Here is a 12,429-nt window from a genome sequence, read left to right as displayed (position 1 = left end):
AAAAACTAACGAAAAGCTGGAAATAGACAAATATGTCCTGACATTGATATTTGCTGTTCCTATAGTAGATAACATAAAGCAGGGTAGGTACATTTTATTGAAGTAAAGGGAGAAATAATGTTCGAATGGAATGAATATACCATATTCCAGGAAAATCTGACACAGAGCCAAAGGGGTCTTTTTAAAGTTGTCTTTTAAAGTCTCTGGGTATTCATGAAGAAAAGCAAGTCATTTATAATAGGGGAAACAAAATCGGACTGGTCTTCACCATAACAACTTTCAATGACAGAAAGTAATGAGATAATAACTAATAGTTGCTGAGGGAGATGAAATGTATGTCAAGAATATAATAGTTGTTCTTCACATATGAAGGTAACAGATAAATAGGCTAATGCAGAGAAGAATTTATAGACTAAAAGATGTACAAAATCTTCTGAGACCTTACTTCCCCAATGAAAACTCAAACAAAACTTCACGGAGCTTAGTCACTCAAAAGAGGAATGAAGGAACCCTACTAAAAAGAGGAGTGCAGCATTAAATGTCAGAAGAGAGCATGGTGCTGTTTGCAGTGCACTGAGGAACAAGGTAACACGGGCACATTTTATACACAGGTTATCTTGCTAGCTGAAAGTCAACCACACATTCTCAAACATGCCAGAATGTATGAATAAAGGAACCTTCCGTCCAGAAAACTGACATAAGTAGATAAGCACTTAGATCATTAAAGAAAAAAAAAATAATGATACCAACACAGGTGTTTAGTCAGTCAAGAGCCAACAGAGATGTAAATAAAAATTATAAACTCAGAAGTAACCTCGCCATAATAATAACTAGTGATATCATTCAGGGCAATTATTGAAACAAACAGAATAGAGTTGTAGAACATAATTTAAAAAATCATCATCCTTGAAACAGAAAAAGAGATGTTGAGGCAAGGGAATTAGATATGGAAGAAAATATGCTAATTTTATAAATTTTATGGATTGGGGTCAATAGAGATTGACTATAATTGAGAAACTTTGTTTCAGAAGAACAGAATGATTCCTATGCCTTCAATTTCTATGGTTATCTGTTTCTATAATCTTTAATATCTCTTAGGAACAAACAGTTCACGTGGGGATAAAATATTTCTCTAAAGTTGAGTGATTCTATTAGTTTTATCACAATTTTAATTTATCCTATAAAATTCAAATAATATTAAATGCTCTCAAACTTAAAATTGCACAGATGCACTTTATCTTGCTACTTATATCCATCCATTGATCCACATACATGTATCCATTGTTCCTTCCATTAGTCTCCTTGCTTCTCTCTTTATCTGTTGTTTTACAATCACATTTATCTTTGTCGTTATATTTATATGTATATGTATATACATGGATTAAAATGTGTAATGTAACATTTCCCTAATGTTGGCAGTGGCTATTTCTGTGTAGTCATGTTTTCAAAAATTATTTTTCTTTCTTTGTTATGTTTATTGCTTGTGTTAAAATAATAGACATGTAAAATCATTATTTAAACAAAAAGTGATTTAGCTCACTATTCATAAGCCCTAAGAACATTTGGATTATATAAGTGAAATTTTAAAATCCTGGAAGATTTAACATATCATTTACAAACAGCATTGTGAACTTTGGAAAGCAAAATAATTTTTTCAATGCAGTGGACCTTTCTGGCTTATGAAAAATTATAAAGTGGACAAAGCCCACCTGCCCTGTGTGCGTTCTTTCTCTTATGTTATGACTGTCAACCTGCAAATGGTATAGAATTTTTGAAAATCTATTAGTATAGGAATCCCATCGGGGGCACTATGCAGAGTATGCTTCACTTTGTGGTTTCCCACACGTTCTCTAAGATAACTACTTTTTTTTTTTTTGAGACAGAGTCTTGCACAGTCACCCAGGCTGGAGTGCAGTGGCACTGTCTCGGCTTACTGCAAGCTCCAACTCCCGGGTTCACGCCATTCTCCTGCCTCAGCCTCCCGAGTAGCTGGGACTACAGGCGCCCGCCACCAGGCCCACCTAATTTTTTGTGTTTTTAGTAGAGACGGGTTTTCACCATGTGAGCCAGGATGGTCTCGATGTCCTGACCTCGTGATCCGCCTGCTTCGGCCTCCCAAAGTGCTGGGATTACAGGCGTCAGCCACCGCGCCAGGCCGATAACAACTCTTTTTTTTTTTTTTTTCTGTTTCCTGTGTCCATTTAGTAAGATATGGTTGCAAGACATTGCTACCTGACCTGTTATTCTATTGTATAATACTTTCTACACGACACTTGTGTAACAACTCCATCCAAAGTAGTGCATAACACCACACAGCAAATGAGAAAGGCGTTTATGAATACAAATGCATCGGGATGGTCCTCAAATCCCATATCCCTTTTGCTGACAAAAAGGAAAGGGATTGAACCACTAGTTGAATATCCAGCATTACAATCTTCCTTTTTTTTTTCTAAAAAAGATCTAAAGATCTTAGGAAAGCTTGACTCATATGTTATTTATTTAGAAAGTCAAATGAGTAAAAGTTAGACTGCAAGGGGCTTAGAAAATATCCAATGAATTAGTATGCCTAAAGAAACTGAAGATCATTAATAAAATCCATTGTTTTGGTCTTTGAAAAATATGATTGATTTTAATGATTAGCCACATCCCTAGAAATTGGATTCACATCTATTCTCTTCTGAATATTGCCACACTTCCTAATGATAATCCAAGCAGATGATCATAAATGGCAACAATGATAATGCAAGAGCCTGAAGGTGCCTGGAGGTGGGAAGGTGAGTGGAACATAGTTTGGGTCCCAGCTGTGTTTCACTTTTAAAAGACCATGTGTTTCTCGTTAGACCATCTTCTCTGTCCTGTGCTTTCATCCCTACTCTTCACAGTTCAACGTAGGAGCCAATTACAGAGGCTCCAGTGTGTTCTTTAGCTCCCTTTGCCTTTACCCTGTTGTTTCTCGCATGCTATCTGGACAAAAAGCTCAGGGCTTTTTTGTCTTTAATTGAATCATAGTAGAAGCTTAACCCCTCCCACTTCAGAGCAGTTATATTTTTATGTGGGCAAACATTTAAAATATAATCAAGGGAAATGGGTTCAAATCTGTTTCATTACAGCATAGAAGTAATTGCCAAGTAGGCCTTAAATCCATTCAAAATATGAATTGCAGCTCTGGGGTGACCACCGGAGGGAGCACTAGCCTCCCATCCCCTATATGCCAGGGCTGTATCTTGAGTTTCATGTCTGCCATGTGGACCAAACCCACCCCTGTGACCACAGACAGAGAGGCAGTCCTGGGCTGCTGGAGAGACCTCGAATCCTTTGACTTCTCCATTCCCCTTCCCCTCATCATCACCTCATCCCTCCAAGAGCCACAAGTGTGTAAAATATATTCATTTGCCAGAGGCTGTTTATTCTGTTTAATGGACACCTATTGGCCCCTCATGCTTTCTTTTTAGATTGTCTGAACAGGCACAAAGCAAATTAGTACAAAATACTTTCAGCCAAGTGTCAGGTGGAATCACGGTGATGAATGCTCCACTCTTGCACTTTCTAACTTTTTTGGTGCCGTAGTGACAGCTTTGTCTCCCTCAATTAGAGATTCCTCGATGTGTTCTCTGTGTGGAGCCCCAAAACCAATACTGTAAGTTTGGGAGGTTCTGTTTCATAAAGACATCTTGAGCTCACTGTGAAAGAATAAATTATAAGGATTAGAGATTGGAGTTTTGCAAAGTCTCGAACATATTTTTCTGAATGGGGCATTTCTAGGCTTCTTTGGTTCTAGTAAAGATTAGGAAGTTCTACAACCATGCCACATACGAATGATAGGTTGCAATCCTTAAGCAGGAGACTCATTAATGACCTTGGTTTAAAACAAGCCCTTGGAGCCAGGAACTACCGGCAGCCCTTAATGTTCTTACACAAAATGTGTCTGTTCAAGTACTTCTGATATTACAGGGGAACCTTAGTTAGCATGCAACAAAAAGGCAACTATTATTACACATTGATAATGTTTGTAGTTCTCAGCTCAGCTTATATAGAAATAAGTTTAATTGGAACTTACATGATAATCTTCCAGGTCTAATTATTTTTAAACCATTAACAAATTTTTTTTTTTTTTTTGAGATGGAGTGTCGCTTTGTCCCTCAGGCTGGAGTGCAGTGGTGTTAGCTCACCGCACCCTCCACCTCCCAGGTTCAAGCGATTCTCCTGACTCAGCCTCCCAAGTACATGGATTACAGGTGCCCGCCACCACACCTGGCTAATTTTTGTATTTTTAGTAGAGATAATGATCCACCACATTGGCCAGGCTGGTCTCAAACTCCTGACCTCAGGTGATCTGCCTGCCTCAATCTCCGAAAGTGCTGGGATTACAGGCATGAGCCACTGTGCCTGGCCCCATTCACAAATTTTAGAAAAATTCCCTCCTTCTCTTTACCTCTCTGTCTCCATTGCTTCATCTCTCTCCTTTTGTCTCTTCTCTCTTCTGCTCCGTTTCTTTCTATTTTTTTCTATGTCTGATGACGGCATACTGTATTTTATCTAATATCATTTGGAACCTGAAGCAATTATCAATTATCACTAAAGTTATCATCATCATCCACCTATTTATTAAAGTCTGAGGAATATAATCCTTTTAGTAACTCAAAATGTAGAAAATACGATAATAGATTCATGTCTACAATAATAATTTAAAATAATGCAAACTGTCTAATTGCCTCTAGTCCAAATGGTACCAATTAGATGATATCTACTGGGATTGCTTTCCAACATAATTGCTCTGATAATCCAAGTTCCACCAACAAAGTGGGCTTTTAGCAGCCATTTGCTATTGCAAGACTCCTGGAAAATTTGGGTAGACCGCTAGATACCTAACTTAAATCTGAGCCAATCAGATCCTAGAAGTATTAGGGATCTGAGTCTCAGGCAGATGTCTCTGGGAGGCAGAAGGAACATCCACGAATAACTGTTGCTGAGATTCCTAGGTTGGATCTGGCTCTCCAATTTATTAAATTTTTCAACCTTTTGTCTGATTCCATGCAACGCTTTTCTTACAAATCTTTTGAGGATAGCCACCATAGTTACTTGTGACAAAAATAATCTTATGTAATCAGATTTGGATAACTAAACATGAGCAAACTTTAAATGAGATATTAAGTGTAAATCTATAATCATCTTTTACTGTCAGTGGAATCTCTAAGGTGTGGTAGTCGGCCTGGCAACCTAGGTTTTAATAATGGATGATTATAATAAGTGCGTAATTTTTCTTTTCTTGGCCTTGATTTCTGTTTTTATTTTTCTTCTTTTGACAAAATTTAAAAACAGATGAAATTAAATGGAATTTATTGAGAAAATGACAATTTATTCCAAATTAGATGCATTTAGATGATAAGATATATTTAGATGAAGAAAAATATTCATTCAGATAAGTCAAAATGAAATGTGGAAAAATTGAAATGTATTTTAAGGTGTTACTTTTCATCTCTTCAGTTTTAACCACTTGTTTTATTTTATGACATACTTGCATTTCCATGTTTAGGATAGAACATGGAACATGTATGTTACTGCCTATATTAGGCAATTCTTGCATTGCTATAAAGACATACCTGAGGTTTAATTGGCTCAAGGTTTTTCAGGCTGTACAGGAAGCATAGTGCCAGCATCTGCTTCTGGGGAAGCCTTGGGAAGCTTTTACTCATGGTGGAAGGCAAAGCTGGAGCGGGCATCTTCACATGGAAAAAACAGGAGCAAGAAGAGGAGGGAGGTGCCATACATTTTAAATGACCAGAACTCATGAAAACACACTCACTATGGTGACAACAGCACCAACTCATGAGGAATCTGCCCCTCTTACCCAAACACTTCTCACTAGGCCCCACATCCAACACTGGGGATTACAATTCAACATGAGATTTGGAGAGGACATCCAAAGTATTTCACTGCCTTGGGTTTTTCAAAAAATTTCAAATCATCAATTATAGAACTAGTTTAATTTTTCATTCCAGTTCACAAACTGTAATGAATTCTGTACCATATGATTTCCAACACTTGAGATGATTCATGGTTTTTGATTTACTTGCCCTCAGATAGATAGTTATATATTTACTCACATATATCAAATATTGTATACAAAAGGTGCAATATTATGAACCAGGGTTTTATATTCCTGGAAAGACATCTTACAAAAATAAATTAAATAAAACTAACACATGCTATAAACTTTTAATACATATGTAACAATTCAGTTAATATAATAGATGTACCTCAAATGTTCTTTCATGAGGAAGGGAGAGTGGATTTTCATAATGGACTGAACTTGGCTGAAGATGCATGAGGCAAGAGTCCAGGGAAGCTGACTCAAACGTGAAATTATTCTTTTCCAGAAAGATTTCCCTATAGCAAATAGCATTTTTTTTTTCTTCGAAGAGTTCTAGTGGCACTCCAGAGTAAGGTCATCTTTTGCATACATACCTAGAACACAGAATCTTATGTAGAACATCCATCATTTATTAATGATTGTGTGCTCTATTTCATTGCTGAGTGCCTATGAAGAAGAGTCTATAAATTTCACCACTTATTGAGAATATAATCTAAAACAAATCGTTATCCCTCAAAAGAACCTGAGGGCAAATAGGATATAGATAGGTATATATTAACATTCGAGGGATGTAATCTCTGTGCCTGCAGACAAATTTGGTGCCATATTTATTTTCCCAAAATGCAGGAAGCTTACATTTTAGTGAAAGAGAAAAGCCAGTAGTCTTTATTTTCTCAATTCATAGAATAAAATATTTTCAACTATTTTAGCTATAAGCATGAAGACAAATCTATATAAGTAGATGCAATACAATTATTTTAAAAGCAAAGACAATAGAGCAAAGCAAATTAATTTTATTTATGTAAAGTCATCTTCATACATTATTTTACTTAATCTTTATAATATCTCAGTGTGGTGAATGTTATAATGACCATTTTGCAAAAGCTCAGAACAACATTTTAAAAATTACCTTAATGCAAATATCTGATAGGTAGAACAACCAGAATTTGAACTCTGGTTGGTCTAATTCCAAAGCCTTGGGCTACTTCCATTATGCCATGTTTCCATTATGAAAGTCACATAATAGGAGGAGAAAATGAGATAATTAAAATGTGTGTTTTCTTGTACATAGTCAATCCTAGCCATCTAATTTCTGGGATATATGTTGAGCATTGGTTCCTAGTTTTTTCATTTGTGAAGTCCCTTTTGCCCTGTGGAATAAAATTCATTATGCCTAATGCAAAGCTATTAATATACAAAATAGCCTGCTTTCATTATTCTCATTAGTTAATAAGTATGTTTTTGTTTGAGTGCTAACCTTAGTCTAAAATGAGAAAAATGAGACTAATGACTGAAGAAAGGAAAAAGTATTTTTTTCCTACAGTTCATCACAAAAAATACAATAAATATTGATATTATAAGCCATAACAACATTCAATATTGAATGTTTACAAAGTGAACACACTGGCATTTATCACATCTTAAATACAATTTGTCACAAAGCCTTACATTTTTGTTGAATACAGGTAATTTAAACAGAAGAGAGGACCCACACCCCCAACAAACTGTCCAGGTCCTATTCCATGGAACCTATGAACATGTTACCCTACACTGCAAATGGGACTTCACAGATGTCAGTAAGTTAAGGCCATTGAGACAAATGATTCTGGATTGTCTGGTGGGCCCAATGTGATCAAAAGGCTCCTTAGAAGAGTTAGAGAAGATGCAATAATGGAAGCAGAATCAAAGAGAGATTTGAAGATGCTGCTGTCTTTGGAGAGAATGGCCAGGAGGCAAGGAACACAAGCAGCCCCTAGAAGTTGGAGAAGGTAAGGAAATAGATTTTTCCCTAGAGCCTCTAGAAGGAACTCAGGTTTGAAGACCAACACCTGGAATTCTTCATACCTAGTGAAACTCATTGCTGACTTCTGACTTCCAGAATTGTAAAAAGCTAACAATGTGCATTGCTTTACGTCACTGTGTGTGATGATCTGTTACAGCAGTGATGGGAAACAAACACAATAGGTAAATGGAAAGGTAGAGTTTTGGGTCCTAACTCTTCCAGTTGCATCATAAGGCTCAATATGATGAATGCTGCAATAACCACAGAATAATATTCAGTGACTGTGTTTTGCAAGGCATTTAGGCAGGTACATCCTGTGACTATGTATCTCAGTAACCTCTTTGGGTAAAAGCTCATTTAGCAAATATATCAAAATCAAAATTAAATGAAAACCATTAATTAGCCTTTACATTAATGTTTTTGTTTGATATCTTAAGTTTTTGCTGAGTGCAATGAACACTCCTGATGCTTAAGATAATAATACATATTCCATTATTTCAAACCCCATGTTTTTTGTTTTACTTGGGAATCTCTTATTCTTGTTCTCTGCCTTCAGATTTCGCATGTTAATTCTCCTCTTTATCATGTGGGCATTTTTGACAACATTTGTAATGTGAGTGTATCTATCACAATGATGTGACAAGGTAGAGATACAGCAAATACGTTCTGAAAGCCTGTAAATAGCCAGATGCAACCTGGAAAGCTGAGGCAGGAAGATATCCTGAGGTCAGGAGTTTGAATCTAGCCTGGGTAACTCATAGCAAGACCCCCATCTGTACAAAAATTTTTTGTGATTAAATGATAAACCCTGAAACATAATTTTCTTTTTTTTTTTTTTTTTTTTTTTTTTTGAGACGGAGTCTTGCTCTGTGCCCCAGGCTGGAGTGCAGTAGCGCGATCTCGGCTCACTGCAAGCTCCGCCCCCCTGGGTTCACGCCATTCTCCTGCCTCAGCCTCCCGAGTAGCTGGGACAACAGGTGCCCGCCACCTCGCCCGGCTAATTTTCTTGTATTTTTAGTAGAGACGGGGTTTCACCGTGTTAACCAGGATGGTCTCGATCTCCTGACCTCGTGATCCGCCCGTCTCGGCCTCCCAAAGTGCTGGGATTACAGGCTTGAGCCACCGCGCCCGGCCCAAAAATTTTTTTTAAAAAGAGCTGGGCGCAGTGGTGGGTACTAGCTGGGTGGCTGAAGTGGGAGGTTTACTTGAGGCTAGGAGTCCTGGGTTGCACCACTGCACTCCAACCTGGGCAACATAATGAAACTGTCTTTCTCTCTCTGTCTCTCTCTCTCTCTCTCTCACACACACACACAAAAGCATAAAAATTAAAACAAGCAGCTGTTGTTTTTTTCTTTATTGAATTAAGCATGGTAATGATTTAAAAGGGGGCAATGAGAGTCCGTGTAATGCTATAAACTGGGCACTTCTCTTCTCTTCAGTTACACTTTAAGAGTAACAGAAGCTCTAAAACTCAGTTTGACAATATGTACCAACATCTAAAAAGATTCTATATCCTTTTTCCTGGCAATCTCATTTCAAGGAATCTATCTCAGAAAACAATAATCAAATGTATACCAAAATAATTATGATAGTGATGATGATTAACAGTGAAAAATGTGAGGAAAATAACTGTTATGTCAATTATTTTTTAAAAATGTAATACCCTAGAAAATAGGATACAGAATTCTATGTGTTAATAGAACAATACAATATGTTTTGCTTTCTTGGTTAAACGTTTTTCTAATTTCTAAAGTTTACACACTTTTTCACATCTCTTATGAATGGAAAAGTTGGTATATAACATTTATGTATCCTGTGTATTCCCAAAACAAAGGGAAAATGACTTGATTCATTTGAGAGCTCAGACACACAAAATGCTTGTTTTAATGTCAGAATCATCTCAATTGTCCACTAACATGAATCAAGTCTTGTATGTGACTCTCTAATTATTTATACCTGTGTAATAACCACCAGCAGCTCACTGCAGCACAAGAGGTAGCTTTAGTACTCAGAGCATTTGTATGTAAATGAAATAGATATTGACACAGTATACCTAAGCCACTGGTTTAACTGTTTTTAATGGAACTAATTCATATGAAAGTCAAGCAACAAAAAGTTACCACATTTCTCTACAAAATAGATGGCAAGCTATTTGACTAGAATGGTTAAATCAATAAGTATCACCACATATGACTGCTTTTTTTCAAATGATCAAATTACAGAAAGCAATATGGCTCTTAGAATGGTGCACAGAGCCTACCATTTTCGCTGGCTCATTCTAGGTCCTCACAGATAGTTCTTGAATCCATGTTTTAATAATTTACTAATGTCTATCAAATTATCACACTTTTTTGCTATTTTGACTTTTAAGCAAGTACCTCCAACATTAAAATGCCTTAGTCTGTGCTACTAATACACTGTGAGAGTAGTTCCCAGTTTTGTTCTTGTCAGCCTGGTATTAGAATTATAATGCAATAGAAATTAATAAAACCCAAGTTTGAAGCCTTGCATATTATTTGAACCATATTTTTTCGTAGATTTCCCTTTTCCTCCAAGGACCCTGTCTCCACAGACTTTGAGGTGAAAACCAAGAAGGAATGCTTTCCTCCTAAATCTCTTTGATATTATTCGACAGTGCTTATTAAGTTTCCAGTGAGTCCCAGACACATTGTGCCGTAGGGTCTTTCAGATGGACACATTCAAGTCAGCTATAAAGCTGTGCTCCACGTGCTGCCATCAGCGTAGCCCATGTGTCTTATGGGAATACCTGAGAGTGTCTGCTCTGGGCAGCAGACACCACTGACAATAATGGACACTGTGGTTTTGCCTGAACACAAATTGTTCCCTTCTTCTGAAAATAGCACTTTGATTCTCTTTGGGACCATTATTGAATGCATGGACTTTCAACCTACACTGCCATGTTTGAATCTCAACTCTGTGAGATATTGGACAAGTTACTTAACATCTCTGTGCATACAGCTAATCATCTGTAAAATGGGGATATTATGAGGATGAACTGAGCAATTAATCACAAAAGCAATTAGAACAGTGCCTGACACATAATAAGCCCTATAAATTATCTGTTAAACAAATAGACAAATCCTCTCCCTTGCATTCTGTTTCCATGAGATTCTCTGCACTCCCTTGGCCAAGAAGTAACACTTGACCTAAGTCAAATCTAGCCAGGCTCATTGTTAATACATATCCTTGTCACATATATCCTGGTATGTAAGTCTAATTATTATTCTTTAGGATATATTCTCTGAAATGAGATGGCGGGGTGACATATCAAAATTGTTAAGATTCTAGTACATATTGTCAAACTGCTTTTTTAGGGAGTTTCTGTTACTTTTAGAAAGTGACTGGAGTACATTAAAAAGAAACATTTTGACAGTGAAGCCCTAGAGAACTTCTTCATTAGTTTCTGCTACCTAAAGCCTTAGAGTTGCCAGCTCCTGTATTTCATATAGAAGAAACAAATATTTCTCTTCTTATGAGAAGGTTGAATACTTTAAATAGGTTTAAGAGTCCTTTTTATGTCTTTCTTTTTATTTATTTATTTCGTATTTTTGATCGTTTATCATTGGTTTGTGGATGTTTATCTTATCACTGTCTGAAGTAATATTTTAGAAGGTTAGCTTTTTTTTTGTCTATGAAATGAAATGACATCCTGTCATGCAGAAGATTTATACTTTCTACATAACCAAATTTATCAAGCTATTTTATGGCTTCTGGATTTTGAGTCATAATTAAGTTCTTCTGCACTTTAATAGGTAATGTAGTTTCTCCATGTTTTCTTAAGTAGTTTCACATTTAAATTCTTGACTTATTTATTCTACAATTCTACAATCATTAATTATAGATTAATTTATTCTGAATTATGATGCTTGCCCAGAAGGATATATTTATAAAAAAAATCTCTTCAATATTTTCTTCTAGTGTTTTTATGATTTAACATTTTTACTTCAATCATTGATCAATTCGTGATATATTTTGGTGCACAGTGGCAATGCAGTAGACTTATGCCATTAATCAGTTTAGGAAGCATATGCTCAAGGATCCGGAGCTCTAAGTAGAAAGTATTTTTACTTCCTTTATTGAGGTGATTATTCTGGCACTACTTAATAAAAAAACTATCCTCTCACCGATGAACTGTCATAGCATTTTTATTTCCAAAAGCAGTTGACTATAAACATAAGTGTTAATTTCTGGTATCTCAATTGTTTTCCATTTTTCCATATTGCCATTTTTCTGCCAAAACTACACTCTCTTGATTTTTAAATTATAGCTCCACAGTAAGTTTCAAAACCGGATGGTATCTGCCCTTCCACATTTTCTTCTTTTTCAAAATTGTGTTTGCTCTCTAAAGTATTTTGAACTCTCATATCAACTTTAGGATCAGATTAAGAATTTCTGTCAAAAAAAGTATCCTAGAATTTTGATAGTGATTGTGAATTCGCAGAAGTATTTAAAAAGAATTGCCATTCAACCAATATTTACTCTTCTATCAATAAACATAAAGTATCTCTTCATTTATTTTGATCCTCTTCAATCT

General features: G+C 36.1%; 1 long non-coding RNA gene across 1 annotated transcript in view; it reads right to left on the bottom strand.

The window, feature by feature from the left end:
• Window positions 1–3,383: 3,383 nt before the first annotated feature.
• LOC123574373 (uncharacterized) overlaps window positions 3,384–12,429 on the bottom strand; it is a 177,973-nt gene continuing 168,927 nt past the window's right edge. The window contains exons 4-5 of the long non-coding RNA XR_006699227.2: window positions 5,601–5,720; window positions 3,384–3,680 (exon numbers count right to left, since the gene is read on the bottom strand). This is a non-coding gene — a long non-coding RNA (uncharacterized lncRNA). The remainder of the gene's footprint in view (window positions 3,681–5,600; window positions 5,721–12,429) is intronic.

The sequence above is a fragment of the Macaca fascicularis genome, chromosome 7 (genome assembly GCF_037993035.2).
Source record: "Macaca fascicularis isolate 582-1 chromosome 7, T2T-MFA8v1.1".
Classification (NCBI taxonomy): Eukaryota; Metazoa; Chordata; class Mammalia; order Primates; family Cercopithecidae; genus Macaca; species Macaca fascicularis.
Note: the sequence above shows the minus strand (reverse complement) of the source record. Positions and strands in the feature narration are given on the sequence as shown.